Raw genomic sequence first — 22,323 nt, 5'->3', positions numbered from 1 at the left:
CTGACAGACCCGTGTTTCAGACCAAACACTCTATAGAAGTGATTGCTGTCGGAAGATACAACTATTTAAGACTTATATTAACACAAAAATATCGCTTACTTCTGCTTTGAATTAGTGAGTTTCACCGCATTTTATTAGCTTGGTGCTTTTATTTTGACGGGAAGGCCCGTCTCTCTCGCCCTGCATCCGGTTGCTGACCAGAACAGCGAGTCAACGGCCCCGGACTAAACGGACTCCTCGTGGAGCTTCTTGCTTCTCGCTGCTGTGTCAAGGGGAGTGAGTGTGTGTCTGTGTGTGTCTGAGTGAACATGGCTAAAGTCCAGGTGCTGAGAGCGCTGGTGGAGCAGCGACTGAGTTCGGCCGTCGAAGAGATCTTTGTTCTGATTGAAAGAACCGTGGCGGAGTACGAGGAGGAGCTATGTCGGTCAGAGCAGGAGAAGCAGCGACAGAGGAAACAACTGGACGCTTTGTTAAACCCTCGGGTTTTGTTACAGAGAGCAGGTCAGTTATTAACGGAGAATCAGTTTGTCTCGGTTTGATGTAACGGGGAAATGTTGGTGGTGTTTAGGTTTTTTGGACCAAGGGGATGAATTATCGGACTACGCGCACGTGTAACTCAGAGGCGGCGGCCATATTGGGTCGGGCAACTTGCTCTGTCTCTGGCTGCAGCAAATGGGTGATCCAGTCATCTGCACTAAAAAAAACTATTCATAACTTTAATTTATAACTTCATAACTACTTACTCCGTATATTACTTGAACTATTTGTGAATGTTACCTTAGCGTTAGTACATGATTAAAATCATTAGTGAATCGTGATTGTAAGTAGGGTATCAGGGTTCTTACGGATCCTTAAAAAGTCTTAAAAGGCATTGAATTCATTAATCTAAAAACAAGGCCTTAATTGGCATTAAAATGTCTTAAATCAATTTTTCAAACGTCTTAAAAATGTTAACACATGGTAAGTGGGATTTTATGATTGTAATTAGTCTCAAATCTCAAAATAATTGGGAAAATTCCGACATAGAGAAGTTAGTGGCGGCCGTCAACGCTAAATTTCTCACCGCCTCCAGCTTCCGAGTCAGTTTTTTTTTTTCTGGACTTTTTATGCATTTATTTTGAAAGGACAGCTGCGGAAAACTCACTCGAGTTTGTAGTTTTCACCAAAGTCCGTACTTTTTTACTCGTAATTTCATTTTAAGTGGCATTAAAAACGTCTTAAAAAGTCTTAAATTTAACTTGGCTTAACCCTGGGTATGCTGTAGTCTATCATAACTGCATTTCTAAAGTTCATAAAAACCAAATTAACCGTTTGAAAATCGGTCAACAGGTGAGGAAGTTTTAGTCGAACATGCACCATAGACATAGGGCGTAGTTAGGCCTATATGTTTTCAGTTATTACATTCAAGATAGAAAAACAGTACAAAAGAGGAAACAAAACAAAGTATTCTGATATTGATTGATTAATATTGTTTTTATTTGTTTGATGATTGTTGTTTGATGATTTGTATAAAGCACCTTGAGATGCATTTCATGTATGAAAGGTGCTATATAAATAAAATTATTATTATTAATTATTATATTCTGGGGGGGACGGGACTGTCCGTGGTGCTGATCACCATGGAAACCGCAGCAATTTGACAACGTGGTACATGCAAACTTCATATGCAACGTTTCATTATCTTATTTACTGTACCACAAAATGGTACAGCAATGACGTTTTAAGATACAGGTTAAGGGTTGTAAAACAAAAAGCAATAAATTATCAATAGAAAAATAATTAGCTATACATCCATTCAAGGACTGATCTCCATTGTTGGTTGTTAGCATAATGCCGCAGAGTGTTATTTATTTATCTATTTAATTATTGTGAATTCTGAAAGCATTCTTTTACATTAAACACACAATAAACATGCAAGGTAGAATGTGGTTACATTAGTCATTTAACAGAAATGTTTTCTCTGAGAAATGGGACGTTTTCAGCAATATTAAACAATATATTTCTGATGAGTGAACTGACAAACAATAAAACAAAACATGCATTAAGGCCATAAATACAAGTCAGACTGAGAACACTGCAGTCATGTTTGTGCTATCAAAGCGTATTAGAAAAGCAGTCCCTTCCCAAGTTATGTGAGTTGTTTTAAGTTGTGTGTAATGTTTGTATTTCAGAGTGTGTGAGGGCACAGGAAGTTCCCACAGAGCAGCAGGAGTGGAGCTCCAGTCAGGACCAGAGGGACTCTGAGCCTCCTCGTGTAAAAGAAGAGCTGGACGCTTGGACCACTCATGGAGGAGAGCAGCTTCAAGGACCAGAGGAGTTGAAATTCATTCCTTTACCTGTGAAAAGTGAACATGAAGATAATGAAGAGAAACCTCCACTCTCACAGCTTCAACAGGGTCAGACTGAGGAGGACGGAGGAGCAGAGCCTCCAGCCAGCAGCTCCCCTAAACACATGGAAACAGACACTGATGGAGGACCAGAACCAGACAGAAACACATGTTCAGACAGACATTTACAACCAGATACTAATGACAAGACCTCCGATTCATCCGAGACTGAAGACAGTGAAGATGAGGAGAGGGAGAAAAAAGAACCTCAGTCTGGGTTGAACTCTAAAAATAATGGCTGTGATACTAACAGGAAACTACTTAGCTGCTCTGAGTGTGGTAAAACATTTGGCATCAAGACAAACCTGACGAGGCACATGATAACTCACACAGGAAAGAAACCATTTAGCTGCTCTGAGTGTGATAAAACATTTCGCATGAAGAAACACCTGATAAGGCACATGAGAACTCACACAGGAGAGAAACCATTTAGCTGCTCTGAGTGTGGTAAAACATTTGGCTTCAAGACAAACCTGACACAACACATGATGATTCACACAGGACAGAAACCATTTAGCTGCTCTGAGTGTGATAAAACATTTAGCATGAAGACGGACCTGATGAAACACATGAGAATTCACACAGGAGAGAAACCATTTAGCTGCTCTGAGTGTGATAAAACATTTGGCAGGAAGTCACATCTGACAGGACACATGACAACTCACACAGGAAAGAAACCATTTAGCTGCTCTGAGTGTGATAAAACATTTGGCAGGAAGTCACATCTGACAGGACACATGAGAACTCACACAGGAGAGAAACCATTTAGCTGCTCTGAGTGTGGTAAAACATTTGGCTTCAAGACAAACCTGACACAACACATGATGATTCACACAGGACAGAAACCATTTAGCTGCTCTGAGTGTGGTAAAACATTTGGCATCAAGACAAACCTGATTGCACACATGATAACTCACACAGGAGAGAAACCATTCAGCTGCTCTGAGTGTGGTAAAACATTTGGCAGGAAGTCAGTTCTGACAATACACATGAGAACTCACACAGGAGAGAAACCATTTAGCTGCTCTGAGACATTTGGCAGGAAGTCACATCTGACAGGACACATGACAACTCACACAGGAGAGAAACCATTTAGCTGCTCTGAGTGTGATAAAACATTTAGCATGAAGACGGACCTGATGAAACACATGAGAATTCACACAGGAGAGAAACCATTTAGCTGCTCTGAGTGTGGTAAAACATTTGGCTTCAAGACAGACCTGACGAGGCACATGAGAACTCACACAGGAGAGAAACCATTTAGCTGCTCTGAGTGTGGTAAAACATTTGGCAGGAAGTCACATCTGACAGGACACATGACAACTCACACAGGAGAGAAACCATTTAGCTGCTCTGAGTGTGGTAAAACATTTAGCATCAAGACAGGCCTGGCGAAACACATGAGAATTCACAGTGGAGAGAAACTATAAAGAAGTCAAGTTTGTAAGGAACCTTTTAGATTTGAGTCGAACTTGAAACAACATGACAACCCACAGTGGAGAAAAACCATACGAGTGTTCAGTTTGTGGTCGACGCTTCACTCGGAGTAACAGTTTAGCTGCACACATGAGAAAACATGCCAAAGACAACACGGTTCATCTGCCAAGTGTGTGAGGCCAGTTTCAGATGGAAAGGATACAAGGACCAGTTCAGAAAGGTTCGTAGACGACCAATAGGCAAACGGCGTCAGAGGCGTCGTCTTGGCAGCGACAGTAAACCAGTCTGAAGGATTCAATGCTCTGCTGTTGTCTGGACATGGGTTTAAGTTCACTGTAGTAATACTAGTACTAACACCAATCTGTGAATTGGTTCAAGAAAACATCGCAGACGTTTTTAGGTGTGGTGTTCATAAGTTTGGTCATTTTGATAACTTGATTGTTGTGTGTTGCACAAGGACCGATCTTATGTGTCCAAAAGTGAAGATGTTTATGTTTCATTCTGATCTGATTGAAGTACAAAAAACCTAATATGTTCTTGGGGAGTTTCATTCTGTACAAGTTTGGAAAAATATCTGTATATTCTTGTGAGTTGTCTCTGAAATGTTCTTCCCTGTGGAGAAATAAATATGGAGGAACTGAGCCATGGACTAGAAGACTTTGCATTATGTTAGTTACATCAGTTAGTGTCACTTCAGGTACAATCACACTGAACCTCAACAAATAGGAGCAGACTCCCAGATTTGAAAAGTCTGAGGTCAAGTTCATACTAATTTACGTGTCTTTGTCCACATTAGTGTAGCGGTTTTGGTACTCATCCTTGCGTTGTGTAGTTTTAACATACGAGTCAGACTTTCACCGTTGGCAACCTCGCCGTTTATTGTGCACACATGGACTGACCTGGCAGAGAAATCCACATTTACAGTCAGTCCAGCTCTTCTTTTCTCACACACACACACATACACGGCAGGGAAACAGCATCTCCGACTGCGTAAACATTCTCAAAACTAACATAAAATAACACAAAGCGTACCTGGCAGAGAAATCCACATTTACAGTCAGTCCAGCTCTTCTTTTCTCACACACACACACATACACGGCTGAAAAATGTAAAACGAAAGGAAAGTGCAGGTTAGCTACCACATGTAACCCTAGCCATGTTGTAAACAGAAATAAAAGAAAAACACCGTCAACTTTATATGGAAAAGGACATGCTTGACCGTTTGGGAGCTATATGCTTAAGAAATACAACTTAAACCACCCCTTAGCATTGAAATGAAAGTAATTAATATGAAACAATAGCGGAGCTCGTAGCTTGTGCACCTACCAGGGAAACAGCATCTCCGACTGCGGCTACCCCCCGGGGTGCACGACCCTAATCCGCAGGGGTGATGCATTTAATTACCATAGGAAAAACAAGTTTTTGTGTTGTGTGGTGAGTTTTTATGGCAAGTGGAATCAAATTATCTTTTAACTCCGTTACATTAGCATCAACAATTTTAACATCCAGTAAATCAATATGAAGTTACTGAAATGCTGTTCCTCATTATCTGCACTTTTCTGATACACTCACTACTTAAAGGATCATAGGGCAGGATTTGTGAGAAAATACACATGCGTTTTATGTTTTTTAAATAATAATGGGTGAGGAAGCGTTCAAAACCAAAAAGAATGAGCCCACCCGCGTATCTCTCCATTGCCTTGAACGGGGTCTGTGCTGCATAATGCGCTGCAATTCAGGGGGTGAATTTCACGCGCTGACGTCAGCGATTCCCTGACCGCCTTCGAATGGATCTTTACAGTCTATCCATGGAATGGATACATGAGGGCAACTGGTGGATCCAAATGACTGTTTGGGAAGCTCTTCGCCCGCCAGCAAACGACCCAGCACAACTGAAAGCCCTGTTAAAAGCCATACTAAAAATCATCTATCACCTATCTATCTATCTACCCCCCCCTGTCGCCACTCTCTCTCTCTCTCCCTTCACACACGCACACAGCAGCAGGCAGGTCACTAACTTACACACCCTCTCCTCTCCCTCATCACTACTGTCTTATTATTTTCCATTAGCCGCAGCAGTTAAAAGGAGAAAAATGAGTCAAAATCGGTTCTACATTTATTGTCTGTTTATTGTATATCCCCGGGATGACGATGTAGGTTAGCCGGCCGACCACCTCAGTAGCCCAGCTGCTGCTTCTGTGATGATCCGCTCGTCTGGCGGTAACGTTAGCCAGTGGCGGAGCTAGACTTTTATCCTTGGGGTGGCCAGGGGGTGGCCAAGGCTATTTCAGGGGGTCCACAGACTATGTCGATGAATTTGTCTCTCGAACAATCAATTGTAATCGGAGTCTCTAAATGTTGAAATACAGTCCCCCTCCCACGACCCTTTTTGGTTATTTTAAAACATTCTCTGTGGTCTTTAAATTGTGATTATAAAGTTTTTAGCCAAAGTCACAAAACCTGTGCCATTTCCCAGGGCTCTTCTTCTGCACAGCACCAACAGCTCATTAGCAATGCGCCTCTGGAGGGTGGGCAGAGACTGCGCTGCCCCGCCCAGCTACCCCCTCGCAAATAAAGTCCTTGCTCACGGTGCAAGCTGCTCTACCAGGTGAGCTATACCTGTTATACCTTGACAGCTACACCGAGCTGTCAAGCCTTTCACCTCTGAGCCAGATGCAGAGCGGGGCGGGAGCTTGTAGCACTAGTGCCCTCCCCTGGAGTTGTGACACGTCAGCTCCAGTCTCCCTGAAACTGCCAGTTTGCGTCTGCCATTGGTTCACAGCAATTTGAAGGCAGAAAAACTCAGAAATGCAATTTTGCACTTCCTTTTCTGCTGATATGTGCTCTAACACAAGAAAAATGCCACAGGAACATGTGAAAAGCACAAAGAAAATTTTCATGGGAGGGGTCTTTAAGTACATATTACACACACAGCCTACTCACAATCACACAGTTACTTGCTGAACACACAGTTACTTACACAGTTACTCCCTCAACACAGTTACTCACTGAACACAGTTGCTGTACTCACACTTGTACACTTACTCACTCACTCACACAGTTAATCACACAGTTACTTACTGAACACAGTTACTCACACTCACATAGCATGTTTCAATGTCCCACATCCTTGAGTTTTACAGGTGCATCTCAATATATTGAATGACATGAAAAAGTCTATTTCCAGTAGTTCAAGTCAAAAAGCCCCCATCAAGTATAGAGAGCCTAAGTGGAAGCAGGAAGTAACGGTCACTATGGGACCTTAACTCGGAAAATGTCTCCATGTAAGTGAAGTGGCGGTGGGGGGGGGGGGGGGGGGGGGGGGGTCGCACACCAGGCTCTACAAACACTGCGCTTATCATGCCACGTAGCAATGGGACTTGTCGCTCATTAATATACTGCACAACTGAAAATATTGTTGCGACCCCGCAGTAATGTTGTTGTTATGATGTTTAAGTTGTGTGATTTTGGACTGACTATGAATGTGTACGGTACGGGCAGGTAGGGTATGGTTGGATGAGAAACTGAGGGGCCGGGGTGAGTGTGAGGAAGACCTGTGTGTGTGTGTGTGTGTGTGTGTGTGTGTGTGTGTGTGTGTGTGTGTGTGTGTGTGTGTGTGTGTGTGTGTCTGTGTGTGTGTGTGTGTGTGTGTGTGTGTGTGTGTGTGTGTGTGTGTGTCTGTGTGTGAGTGTGAGAGTGAGGAGGAGCAGAGGAAGAAGTGAGACCTGTCAGATAGGTTTGTGTTATGTTGTTGTAGTTACATCGGCTCGGACGCTACAATATCAATAACAACGTGTGCTTAACATAGACGTTGGATTGTGCCAGATGCGCCAGAGCGCGCGCCTCTGTGCCAGGCTCGCGCTCTGCAGCGGTTTGTGTTTATTCATCTTAACAGAGCGCGTGAGAGATTAACACACACATTCACACAGGCTACACACACACGGGCTACACATGCCCACAGACACACAGCTGATGGGCCGAGGCCCCCCCAGTGGGTGCTCAACCTGGAATCGGGGCCTATGAGTCCATAATCGCGGTGCAGACGAGTGAGTTTGGAGAGGAGGAGAGGAGAGACCTTCATTATCGCTGCTCTGCTGCGTGTTTGTGAGCGTGGGTTTGGATCTCTTCTTTTTTTCCAAATGCCTGGAAAAGGCTCAACTGTCTTTTTGACATTTCTATACTGGACCGGGCATAATCATCACTAGCGGTAGTGTAAATAGGCGCCAGAAATCAAAAAGAGACAGATGACATGACGTAAACGTCACGACAATCACTGGCTTTTACGTTAGGGTTCCCGTGATTGGTTTAACAATCAATGAACTCAGCACGTTTAGCCTGTTAAAAACAACAAGCGTCTTTATCACACCCCCTCAAAATAAACAAAATTGCTTTTTTTTCACCTATGAAAAAAATTGTACGCACACGGATTCCGGCTGGCGGCGCCACTGTGTAAGTGAACGGGAGTCAAAGTTTTATTTCGTGATCCGATTGAATTGCGCCATGAGAAAAAAATATGACCTCTACCTGTTTAAAACATCAGGTTTCATGCCGAGAAATCAGCAGTTTGTTGTAAAACTATTGTAAAATAAAATTCAGAAGAATCCGCAATCAGAAAGACTACAAGTCGCGTAGGTGACGTCACACACCAAATGCCGTCCTTTCCCGTGTCAGTTGGTGACGTATTTTTTGTGGGACACCAGACTTGTAGTCCGTAGAGCGGTCTTCACACAAAATAGCCTACATTCTTCCGTTGCCGTTTAACAACAAACTGCTGATTTCTCGGCATGAAACGTGATGTTTTAAAGTGGTAGAGGTCATATTTTTTTCCTCATGGCACAATTCAATCGGATCACAAAATAAAACTTTGACTCCCGTTCACTTACAGAGACTTTTTCCGAGTTGAGGTCCCATGGCAATGTTAGGCTACTTCCTGCTTCCGCTTAGGCTCTCTATTGAGAGCATATAGATGGACAAACTTATCAGAAAGCAAACATTTCCATTTTAAAAATGTTCTTTAAATTGGTCTTTTTTCCTATTGTTTTTTTTAGATACTGAATTTTAGATCTTCATTAAATATAAGCCATAATCATTACACATAAAATAAAGTAAATAAATAAAGACATGAAATGTTTAGTTATGTGTGTAATGGATCTATATAATGTATTAGTTTCACCCTTTGAATTGAATTACTGACATAAGTAAACTTTTCCTTAATATTCTAATTCATTGAGAGTCGTTAGCCAGGTGGTAGCCTGACTCTCGCCAGACCATTGTAGTTCCGCAAAGCTACGCTGAGCTCCACACAAGGGTCTGGGACTGCTCCATAGGCGATTCATTTCAGAAGGCGGGGCCTTGTAAAAAAATCTTGTATGTGATTGGATAAACCACTTGTCCGTTATCTTGAATGACGTGCTACTTCAGCCACTCACTGCGAGCCGCCATTGTTGTTTGACTCAAACAGTCGCTTCAGCGCTACGTCACACCTCAGAAAGTCCCGCCCGGCGATCCTGATTGGTTCATTATTTTTTGCTCCGGGGAAGAAGTTTGCATTGGCCTCGAGTCCAGACCCTTGTGTGAAGCTGAGCGTAGCGCCTCTGGTGGAGCTTTGCGGAACTACAAGGGTCTGGCGAGAGCCAGGCTAGCCAGGTGGAGCTTCACGACAGAAGAACCTCCAAACAGGCGTCATTGGATAAACTAACCACATATTGGGGATCTAAACAGTTACTTTCTCGCATGAAAACATATTAAAACTTAATTAAGTGATGTATTAACAGGGAACAGGGAATTAAAATAACTTCTCGAGATAATAAATCCAGTTTCCACTAGCAGTCTTCTTCATAATTTTAATTCAGCTACTTGCCAACACTGCCCCCTACTGGTGACGAGGGCGGGCCATTTGTGAATCACCAGCTGTTTGTTTGTGGATCTCGACCGTAGCTTTTTTGTTTTTACAAATGGAAAAATATTTATTTACAAATATGTAGTATTTGTGGATAACAAAACACGTGTGCAAACCAAGGAATATTTCCAACCCTCTGTGTGTTTGAGACAACTTGCTGCTGCTGGTCTCCTGAAGGGGCGGAGTGGTGGCGACACCCACGTGACACGGATACAGGAAACGGACTCCTCGTGGAGCTTCTTGCTTCTCGCTGCTGTCTCACGGGGAGTGAGTGTGTGTCTGTGTGTGTCTGAGTGAACATGGCTAAAGTCCAGGTGCTGAGAGCGCTGGTGGAGCAGCGACTGAGTTCGGCCGTCGAAGAGATCTTTGTTCTGATTGAAAGAACCGTGGCGGAGTACGAGGAGGAGCTATGTCGGTCAGAGCAGGAGAAGCAGCGACAGAGGAAACAACTGGACGCTTTGTTAAACCCTCGGGTTTTGTTACAGAGAGCAGGTCAGTTATTAACGGAGAATCAGTTTGTCTCGGTTTGGTGTAACGGGGAAATGTTGGTGGTGTTGAGGACGGACCAACTGATGGTTATAAACATGAAGAGTAGACGCCGCATCGGCTGCTGGGGAGCAAGAAATGCGGCCGCCATCTTGAACAGTTGAGCAGCAGAAGTAGCAGGACGCCAGAGCACTGTTCGTCCAGGCAAAATAGCGTTTTCCGACAGAATAATTGTAACAGAATGTTTTTCACCAGACACCATTACTATGAGGTGTCCAGAACAACATACTAAAAGTCCTAAGAAATCCTAGTTGGGGAAATATGTTTAATTCTCATCAATCCAAGATTGATTTACTGTATAAAAGTCTATGATGCCAATGAGGCCAGGCAACAATACAATATCAATGGGGCTATTTTTTTTTCCTTTACTGCTATCACAATGAAAGTTTACACATTGAAAGTATCAATGAAATGTAACATTTTTTGTATTACAAGTTTCTTTGAAAATGGATATGAAGAAGAGAAGAAGCCATAAAGCCGCAAACAGCAAAAACAGGGGCCAAATAACATAACACATTCATTTCCATTCAGTAAATTAACCCATGCTTACACACAATGTGAAGTCACTTGCCACACTTGACCAATGCATACACACAATTTGATGTCACTTGCCACACTTACCTGGGTCACTAGTTGCCACAAAAAGACTTGACCTTAAGAATTGATTGCACAGTCTTGTCTCCAGTTGCTTTCTAAATCCATTTTTTATTAGCAAACAAGTCTTACCTAATGACTTTCCCCTCAATTTGCAGAGAACATCAGAAGAAGGTCAGAATACATTAAAGTTGTTTCAATGACTGTGTGTGATGTTATGTTAAATATGCTGTTATGTTCAACAACATACAGCGGGACTAAGAACTTAGATATTTGGCCCCTGTTTTTGCTGCTTGCGGCTTTATGGCTTCTTGACCATAACTCAATTAGTGTTGAACTCATTTGCATGTTCAAATTTATTTTCCAAGAAACTTTTACTAAAAATTTTTTTTACTTTTCATGTATACTTTCATTGGGTGAAGTTTCATTGTGGTAGGAGTAAAGGGGGGAAAAAACAAGCCTATTCGGGTGTATTTTGGGCATATATATATGTGTATGGCCCATTTGCTTATTCAAATTAATTTTCAAAGAAACTTATAATACAAAAAATGTTACATTTCATTAATTTTTTCATTTTGTAAAGTTTCATTGTATTGTATTGTATTGTATTGGGGGGGGAAATAGCCCCATTGGGGTGTATTGTTTTCTGGCCTTATTGGCACCATGGACTTTACAGTAAATACATTTTGGATTGATGAGAATTAAACATATTTCCCCAACTAGGATTAGACGTTATAGTTTTGTGACATGCCGTGGTTGTAGGGTTTCCCCCCTTTCCACTGAGCTGGTTCCAGTGCTGGTTCGGAGCCAGTGCCTGACTAGCAGCGTTTCTTTGCTTTTCCACCAACTGGTTATTGGTCCTTAAAACTGGTTCCAAGCACCAACTCCTTGCTGGGCTAGCTACCAGCCATTGAAGAAAAACAACTCCAGTTTCAAAACACGATTAGACGTCAAAATAGAGGTTAAGATTTGTTATTTTCTGGGAGCGTAGAGTTATAGAGTAGTTATATGGTTTCAGTTATTTCATTGAAGAACATACAAAAGAGAAAACCAGATGGATGTAAACAAGTACCCGGGAACTTGTTACTTGAAAACTTAATGCAAACAGTTTAATTATCTTATTTACTGTACCACAAAATGGTACAACAAAGACGTTTTAAGATACAGTAAAAGGTTTAAAAACAAAAAGCAATAAATTATAAACATACTAGATAATAAATTATTCATCCATTCAAGCACTGATCTCCTTTTGTTGGTTGTTAGCTTAAGCTCAATAATGCATCAGTGTGGTTTATTTATCTATTTAATATTTTATATTTTATAAAATAAATATACAGGGTAGAACCGAACATGCATTATTAAAGGCCATAATTTTCAAGTCGGACTGAGAACACTGCAGTCATGTTTGTGCTCTCAAAGCGTATTAGAAAAGCAGTCCCTTGCTTCTCAAGTGATGTGAGTTGTTTTAAGTTGTGTGTAATGTTTGTATTTCAGAGTGTGTGAGGGCACAGGAAGTTCCCACAGAGCAGCAGGAGTGGAGCTCCAGTCAGGACCAGAGGGACTCTGAGCCTCCTCATGTAAAAGAAGAGCTGGAGAACGCTTGGACCACTCATGGAGGAGAGCAGCTTCAAGGACCAGAGGAGTTGAAAGTCATTCTTTTACTTGTGAAAAGTGAACATGAAGATAATGAAGAGAAACCTCCGCTCTCACAGCTTCAACAGGGTCAGACTGAGGAGGACGGAGGAGCAGAGCCTCCAGCCAGCAGCTCCCCTAAACACATGGAAACAGACACTGATGGAGGACCAGAACCAGACAGAAACACATGTTCAGACAGACATTTACAACCAGATACTAATGACAAGACCTCCGATTCATCTGAGACTGAAGACAGTGGAGATGAGGAGAGGGAGAAAAAACAACCTCAGTCTGGGTTGATCTCTGAAAATAATGACTGTGATACTAACAGGAAACTACATAGCTGCTCTGAGTGTGATAAAACATTTGGCACAAAGCCACAGCTGAAACAGCACATGAGAACTCACACAGGAGAGAAACCATTTAGCTGCTCTGAGTGTGATGAAACATTTCGCATGAAGAAAAACCTGATGAGGCACATGAGAACTCACACAGGAGAGAAACCATTTAGCTGCTCTGACTGTGGTAAAACATTTGGCACGAAGTCACATCTGACACAACACATGATAACTCACACAGGAGAGAAACCATTTAGCTGCTCTGAGTGTGGTAAAACATTTGGCAGGAAGTCATATCTGACAGGACACATGATGACTCACACAGGAGAGAAACCATTTAGCTGCTCTGAGTGTGGTAAAACATTTGGCACGAAGTCACATCTGACACAACACATGATAACTCACACAGGAGAGAAACCATTTAGCTGCTCTGAGTGTGGTAAAACATTTGGCACAAAGTCAGAGCTGACACAACACATGATAACTCACACAGGAGAGAAACCGTTTAGCTGCTCTGAGTGTGGTAAAACATTTGGCAGGAAGTCACAGCTGACAGGACACATGGTGATTCACACAGGAGAGAAACCATTTAGCTGCTCTGAGTGTGGTAAAACATTTGGCAGGAAGTCATATCTGACAGGACACATGGTGATTCACACAGGACAGAAACCATTTAGCTGCTCTGAGTGTGGTAAAACATTTGGCACAAAGTCAGAGCTGACACAACACATGATAACTCACACAGGAGAGAAACCATATAGCTGCTCTGAGTGTGGTAAAACATTTGGCATCAAGAAAAACCTGATGAGACACATGAGAATTCACACAGGAGAGAAACCATTTAGCTGCTCTGAGTGTGATAAAACATTTGCCCAGAAGTCACATCTGACAGGACACATGACAACTCACACAGGAGAGAAACCATTTAGCTGCTCTGAGTGTGGTAAAACATTTGGCAGGAAGTCATATCTGACAGGACACATGGTGATTCACACAGGAGAGAAACCATTTAGCTGCTCTGAGTGTGGTAAAACATTTGCCCAGAAGTCACATCTGACAGGACACATGACAACTCACACAGGAGAGAAACCATTTAGCTGCTCTGAGTGTGGTAAAACATTTGGCACGAAGTCAGAGCTGACACGACACATGATAACTCACACAGGACAGAAACCATTTAGCTGCTCTGAGTGTGGTAAAACATTTGGCATCAAGACAAGCCTGATGAAACACATGATGATTCACACAGGAGAGAAACCATTTAGCTGCTCTGAGTGTGAGAAAACATTTCGCAGGAAGACGGACCTGACGACACACATGAGAATTCACAGTGGGGAGAAACTATAAAGATGTCCAGTTTGTAAGGAACCTTTTAGATTTGAGTCGAACTTGAAACAACGTGACAACCCACAGTGGAGAAAAACCATAAGAGTGTTCAGTTTGTGGTCGACGCTTCACTCGGAGTAACAGTTTAGCTGCACACATGAGAAAACATGCCGATGACAACACGTTCAGCTGCCAAGTGTGTGAGGCCAGTTTCAGATGGAAAGGATACAAGGACCAGTTCAGAAAGGTTTATAGACGACCAATAGGCAAACGGCGTCAGAGGCGTCGTCTTGGCAGCGACAGTAAACCAGTCTGAAGGATTCAATGCTCTGCTGTTGTCGGGACATGGGTTAAAGTTCACTGTGGTAATACTAGTACTAACACCAATCTGTGAATTGGTTCAAGAAAACATCGCAGACGTTTTCAGGTGTGGTGTTTATAAGTTGGGTCATTCTGATAACTTGATTGTTGTGTGTTGCATAAGGACCGATCTTATGTGTCCAAATATGAAGATGTTTATGTTTCATTCTGATCTGATTGAAGTACAAAAAACCTAATATGTTCTTGGGGAGTTTCATTCTGTACAAGTTTGGAAAAATATCTGTATATTCTTGTGAGTTGTCTCTGAAACGTTCTTCCCTGTGGAGAAATAAATATGGAGGAACTGAGCCATGGACTAGAAGACTTTGCATTATGTTAGTTACATCAGTTAGTGTCACTTCAGGTACAGTCACACTGAACCTCAACAAATAGGAGCAGATTCCCAGATTTGAAAGAGTCTGAGGTCAAGTTCAAACTATTTTACGCGTCTTTGTCCACTTGACTACATGAAAAGAGGTGAAACACACTGTTCAAATGTATTTATTTAGTTGTGGATACAGTTCTGTTGCAACAGCAGATGAAGACAGTCATGAAATAGATCACACAGACAGTTCACAAGTTTTAGATTGTAACCTCAGATTCATGATTTTGGTTTTTAAAAATCTTCCTCATTAGCATCAACAATTTTGACATGCAGTAAATCAATTGATTGAAATCAAGTTACTGGAATGCTGTTCCTCATTATCTGCACTTTTCTGATACACTCACTACTTAAGTTTTAAAATATTTCAGTATTTTCAGCCTCACTTAGAAACCACATGAGATGTCTGCTTTGACATCATTAATAAACACTTCACAAAGCAAACTAGTTTGTGAGGATTATCGGGAAAGCCTCATCTGCTGCTACCATCACAAATAGCACCTGCCCCAACTCGGGTGCTGAGGGGAGTGGGCATGTTGCTGGTACATTTAAGTTCCCACCTTGACGGGCCTGCCCCAGACGGGAGTTGGCAAAGATGCCACCGTCACTATAGCTACCAAATCCTCCCACATTGACAGCCAAACACCTGTAACTGGCATCCACCACCAGCACAAGGAGGACAACAGAGAAGGTACCTTTGTAATTGTAATACTGTGAACCGGAATTTGCTGGTGCCTGTATTAGAACATGTTTCCCATCAAGTGCACCAATGCAGTTTGGGAAATCCCACCTTTCCTGGAACTTCTTGGCCGTGCTCTTCCGGAGCTCCTCATTTGGAAACGGCATGTGGGTTTCCTTCAGCTGTGCCCAGATGATGAAACATCACATGTGATTTTCACGATGCCAGCCACGGTCGACACTCCAAGCCGGAAACTGGAGGCTATAGTTGTAAAGGAGTCCCCTGTGCTGAGGAATCTGGGGAGAGTGGGAGAGGAGTAACATTTGAATCCACATTACTGTCAGTAATTTCTTTTTTCACAATATATCGAGGTGTGTTCTGGTAGTAGAAATAGGAATGTACATGTATCCAAACTAAAAAAGGCTGGTGCTGAGACAAAAAGAAGCAGATATAAAATGAAAACAAAATACCTCACATAGCCTACTGCAGGGCTCTGACTGGCAGTATGGGAGTTAACACAATAGACGGCAGTAGTGGACAGACTGTCAAATAGATCGATTGACAGACAGATAAGGATGTGAAAGATGACAGGCTGTAACACCAGTATTTTACACGTGTCAATCAGAATATAGCAAATTAATATAATACTGTGGTGACTCACAATAGGGAAGCTAGGAGAGATGTTCACCAGATGGCTCCCCCGGGATGACGACGTAGGTTAGGGCCTCGATATACTTGCTGTAAAGTACGCGTACGTGAGCTGCCGCGCGTATCCTGCGTCCGTTTGATGCGTCGCCTGCGACCGAACGCACATATCGACGCGAGGTGACGCGACGCAGGATACGCGCGGCAGCTCATGTACGCGTAGTTTACAGCAAGTATATCTCGGCCCTTAACCGGCCGACCACCTCAGCAGCCCGGCTGCTGCCTCTGTGATGATCCACTCGTCTGGCGGTAACGTTAGCCAGGTGGAGCTTCACGGCGGAGCAAGGCGTCATTTGGATATAAACAGTTACTTTCTTGCATGAGAACACATTAAAACTTAATAAAGTGATGTAGTGGGATTAAAATAACTTCTCGAGATTATCCAGCAGCTTCGTCATAATTTTAATTCAGCTAAGTGCCAACACTGCCCCCTACTGGTGACGAGGGGGCGGGCCATTTGTGAATCACCAGCTGTTTGTTTGTGGATCTGAGTGGATCTCGACAAGAACGTCTCAGAAATAGAAATACGTCATTGAGGAAAGAGATGCGTGTTGGTGATCCACAAATGCTGAATACACCTCACAAAGTTTTACAAATGGCTCTTTTGTATCTACAAATGGAAATATATATATTTATACATGTATTTCTAAAAACCAAGGAACCTTAAGGAATATTTCCAACCCTCTGTGTGTTTGAGACAACTTGCTGCTGCTGGTCCCTGAAGGGGCGGAGTGGTGGCGACACCCACGTGACACGGATACAGGAAACGGACTCCTCGTGGAGCTTCTTCCTTCTCGCTGCTGTGTCAAGGGGAGTGAGTGTGTGTCTGTGTGTGTCTGAGTGAACATGGCTAAAGTCCAGGTGCTGAGAGCGCTGGTGGAGCAGCGACTGAGTTCGGCCGTCGAAGAGATCTTTGTTCTGATTGAAAGAACCGTGGCGGAGTACGAGGAGGAGCTATGTCGGTCAGAGCAGGAGAAGCAGCGACAGAGGAAACAACTGGACGCTTTGTTAAACCCTCGGGTTTTGTTACAGAGAGCAGGTCAGTTATTAACGGAGAATCAGTTTGTCTCGGTTTGATGTAACGGGGAAATGTTGGTGACGTTGAGGACGGACCAACTGACAGTTATAAACATAAAGAGTAGACGCCGCATCGGCTGCTGGGGCGCAAGAAATGCGGCCGCCATCTTGAACAGTTGAGCAGCAGAAGTAACAGGACGCCAGAGCACTGTTCGTCCAGGCAAAATAGCGTTTTCCGACAGAATAATTGTAACAGAATGTTTTTCACCAGACACCATTACTAAGACCACTATTGTCTGTCTTTTATGTATTTTTAGTCCCTATGGACCTCTGATTGTGTCCTTAAAGGACAATTCCAGGCAAATTCAACTCGGGGGTGTATTTACATTTTAGGTCTAAAAGAAGGAATCTGAAGATTTTCAGTTGAATCGCTCCTGTTTTGCGGTAGTTGCGTCTGTCCCCGCGTCGCCACGGCAGCAATGAATGGGAGTGGATGTAAGTTCCGCTGTTTAGGCTGTTTACAGCCCTCAAAGCCGCAATTTTTTTCCACAGACAGCGTCAGATGGCTACTCAAACATGCACCGAGAAGTTTATTTACTTCAAGCAAGCGACATGTTTGTAAAACTAGATTTAATTCAATGTCTCCCGGAGTCTCGCGCGAGCCCGAAGTTGCAGTGCGCGGTGTATTCAGGCTTAGTAGGAGCTACCGTTTGTGTCATAAACACAGGAATATCAACTCTTAACTTGCTTCAAGTAAAAAAAACTTTTCGGCGCATGTTTGAGTAGCCACCTGACGCTGTCTGTGGAAAAAAATAAACACTTCAAGCAAGTAAAGAGTTGATATTCCTGTGTTTATGACACAAACGGTAGCTCCGACTGCGCCTGAATACACCGCGCACTGCAACTTCGGGCTCGCGCGAGACTCCGGGAGACATTGAATTAAATCTAGTTTTACAAACATGTCGCTTGCTTGAAGTAAATAAACTTCTCGGTGCATGTTTGAGTAGCCATCTGACGCTGTCTGTGGAAAAAAATTGCGGCTTTGAGGGCTGTAAACAGCCTAAACAGCGGAACTTGCATCCACTCCCATTCATTGCTGCCGTGGCGACGCAGGGACAGACGCAACTACCGCTAAACAGGAGCAATTAAACTGAAAATCTTCAGATTCCTTCTTTTAGACCTAAAATGATAGGAAAATACACCCCCGAGTTGAATTCGCCTGGAATTGTCCTTTAATAAAGTCGTCTTATTATTATTATTATGAGGTGTCCAGAACAACATACTAAAAGTCCTAAGAAATCCTAGTTGGGGAAATATGTTTAATTCTCATCAATCTAAGATTGTTACTGTAGTATAAAGTCTTCAATGCCAATGAAGCCAAACAACAATACACCCCAATGGGGCTATTTTTTTTCCTTTACTGCTATCACAATGAAAGTATACATGAAAGGTAAATGTTTTTGTATTACAATTTTCTTTAAAAATGGATAAATATGCAAATGAGCAATACACTAATGGAATATGCCCAAAATACACCCAAAGAGGCTTATTTTTTTCCTTTACTCCTACCACAATGAAACTTTACAAATAATTTAAATATGCAAATGAGCTCAACACTAATTGACTTATGGTCAAGAAGCCATAAAGCCGCAAACAGCAAAAACAGGGGCGCTGTTTTCCTCCATGTTTTTTCTCCTCATGTCCTACTAGAGAACTTGTTCTTCTTATCACCAAACGAGGCTGCGCTCTCTCTGACAGTTGATTTTTAAATACCATAAAGCATAACATGTATACAGAGCCTAAGCGGAAGCAGGAAGTAACGTCGCCATGGGACCTCAACTCTGAAAAACTATCCATGCAACGGGACTGAAAGTTTTATTTCGTGATCCGATTGAATTGTGCCATGAGAAAAAAATATGACCTCTACCTGTTTAAAACATCACGTTTCATCCGGGAAAAAAAGGAGTTTATCGTAAAACGGCAACGGAAGAATGTATTTTGTGTGACGACTGCTCTACGGACTACAGATCTGTGTCCCACAAAAAATACGTCACCAACTGACACGGGAAAGGGCGGCATTTGGTGTGTGACGTCACCTACGCGACTTGTAGTCTTTCTGGTTACAGATTCTTCCGAATTGTATTCTACAATAGTTTTACGATAAACTGCTGATTTCTCTTCATGAAACGTGATGTTTTAAACAGGTAGAGGTCATATTTTTTTCTCATGGCGCAATTCAATCGGATCACGAAATAAAACTTTCATCCCCGTTCACTTGCATGGATAGTTTTTCAGAGTTGAGGTCCCATGGTGACCGTTACTTCCTGCTTCCGCTTAGGCTCTCTATTGTGGAGAGACGCCCCCTTGTTTATATCTGATATGCTTCGCCACTGGCTCCATCTAGTGGCCGAATTAAGAATTTGGATTTGCGTTAATGCTCCTTTAAACACTCGGGTTTTGTTACAGAGAGCAGGTCAATTATTAACGAAGAATCTGTTCGTTTCTGTAACGGAAAAATGTTGGTGGCGTTGAGGACTAACCGTTATTGACCCTTTGCACGTGATGAACGTTCCACTTGCACGAGATACGGACGCCATGATGGAAGATAAAAAGAGGAGGGCAAAAGAGCAGTGGAGTCAATTTAATTCAATGGGGCGCGTTATAGTTTTGTGACATGGTGGTTCCAGTGCTGGTTCGGAGCCAGTGCCTGACTAGCAGCGGTTCTTTGCTTTTCCACCAACTGGTTATTGGCTCTTAAAACTGGTTCCAAGCACCAACTCCTTGCTGGGCTAGCTACCAGCCATTGAAGAAAAACAACTCCAGTTGCAAAACACGATTAGTCAAAATAGAGGTTAAGATTTGTTATTTTCTGGGAGCGTAGAGTTATAGAGTAGTGATATGGTTTCAGTTATTTCATTGAAGAACATACAAAAGAGAAAACCAGATCGATGTAAACAAATACCCGGGAACTTGTTACTTAAAAACTTAATGCAAACAGTTTAATTATCTTATTTACTGTACCACAAAATGGTACAACAAAGACGTTTTAAGATACAGTAAAAGGTTTAAAAACAAAAAGCAATAAATTATAAACAGATACTAGATAATAAATTATGCATCCATTCAAGCACTGATCTCCTTTTGTTGGTTGTTAGCTTAAGCTCAATAATGCATCAGTGTGGTTTATTTATCTATTTAATATTTTATATTTTATAAAATAAATATACAGGGTAGAACCGAACATGCATTATTAAAGGCCATAATTTTCAAGTCGGACTGAGAACACTGCAGTCATGTTTGTGCTCTCAAAGCGTATTAGAAAAGCAGTCCCTTGCTTCTCAAGTGATGTGAGTTGTTTTAAGTTGTGTGTAATGTTTGTATTTCAGAGTGTGTGAGGGCACAGGAAGTTCCCACAGAGCAGCAGGAGTGGAGCTCCAGTCAGGACCAGAGGGACTCTGAGCCTCCTCGTGTAAAAGAAGAGCTGGAGAACGCTTGGACCACTCATGGAGGAGAGCAGATTCAAGGACCAGAGGAGTTCAAATTCATTCCTTTACCTGTGAAAAGTGAACATGAAGATGATGAAGGGAAACCTCCGCTCTTACAGCTTCAACAGGGTCAGACTGAGGAGGACGGAGGAGCAGAGCCTCCAGCCAGCAGCTCCCCTAAACACATGGAAACAGACACTGATGGAGGACCAGAACCAGACAGAAACACATGTTCAGACAGACATTTACAACCAGATACTAATGACAAGACCTCAGAATCATCTGACACTGAAGACAGTGAAGATGAGGAGAGGGAGAAAAAAGAACCTCAGTCTGGGTTGATCTCTGAAAATAATGACTGTGATACTAACAGGAAACTACTTAGCTGCTCTGAGTATGGTAAAACATTTGGCATCAAGACAAACCTGATTACACACATGATAACTCACACAGGAAAGAAAGCATTTAGCTGCTCTGAGTGTGATAAAACATTTCGCATGAAGAAACACCTGACGAGGCACATGAGAACTCACACAGGAGAGAAACCATTTAGCTGCTCTGAGTGTGATAAAACATTTCGCATGAAGAAACACCTGACGAGGCACATGAGAACTCACACAGGAGAGAAACCATTTAGCTGCTCTGACTGTGGTAAAACATTTGGCATCAAGACAAACCTGATTACACACATGATAACTCACACAGGCGAGAAACCATTTAGCTGCTCTGAGTGTGGTAAAACATTTAGCATCAAGACAGGCCTGACGAGGCACATGAGAACTCACACAGGAGAGAGACCATTTAGCTGCTCTGAGTGTGGTAAAACATTTGGCATCAAGAAAAACCTGATGAGACACATGAGAATTCACACAGGAGAGAAACCATTTAGCTGCCCTGAGTGTGGTAAAACATTTGGCATCAAGAAAAACCTGATGAGACACATGAGAATTCACACAGGAGAGAAACCATTTAGCTGCTCTGAGTGTGATATGACATTTGGCAGGAAGTCACATCTGACGAGTCACGTGAGAACTCACACAGGAGAGAAACCATACAGCTGCACAGACGGGAAGTGTGACAAGACACTTGGCCACACATAGAGATGAACCATCATTAAAGTGCATCTTTTGTGGCACAAGATTCAACTGGATTCATCAGGTCATAAATCACGGGTGTGTTGGTGAGTCCTCACAGGTCACAGTTGGATGTGAAACTTAAGAGAAACAACTTGGCTGCTCTGTGTGTGGTGAGAGACTGGAGTTGCACATGGCAGTTCACAGGGGAGAGAAACTATACAAGTGTTCAGTTTGTGACGAACTGTGGCATATTTCACACTACAGAATCTTTTAGATTTAAATCGAAATTGACACAACACATGACAACCCACAGTGGAGAAAAACCATACAAGTGTTCAGTTTGTGATCGACGCTTCACTCGGAGCGACAGTTTAACTGCACACATGAGAAAACATGCCGATGACAACACGTTCAGCTGCCAAGTGTCAATGCCAGTTTCAGATGGAAAGGCGGTTTT

The sequence above is a fragment of the Trachurus trachurus genome, assembly GCF_905171665.1.
Source record: "Trachurus trachurus genome assembly, chromosome: 11".
Taxonomy (NCBI): Eukaryota; Metazoa; Chordata; class Actinopteri; order Carangiformes; family Carangidae; genus Trachurus; species Trachurus trachurus.
Note: the sequence above shows the minus strand (reverse complement) of the source record.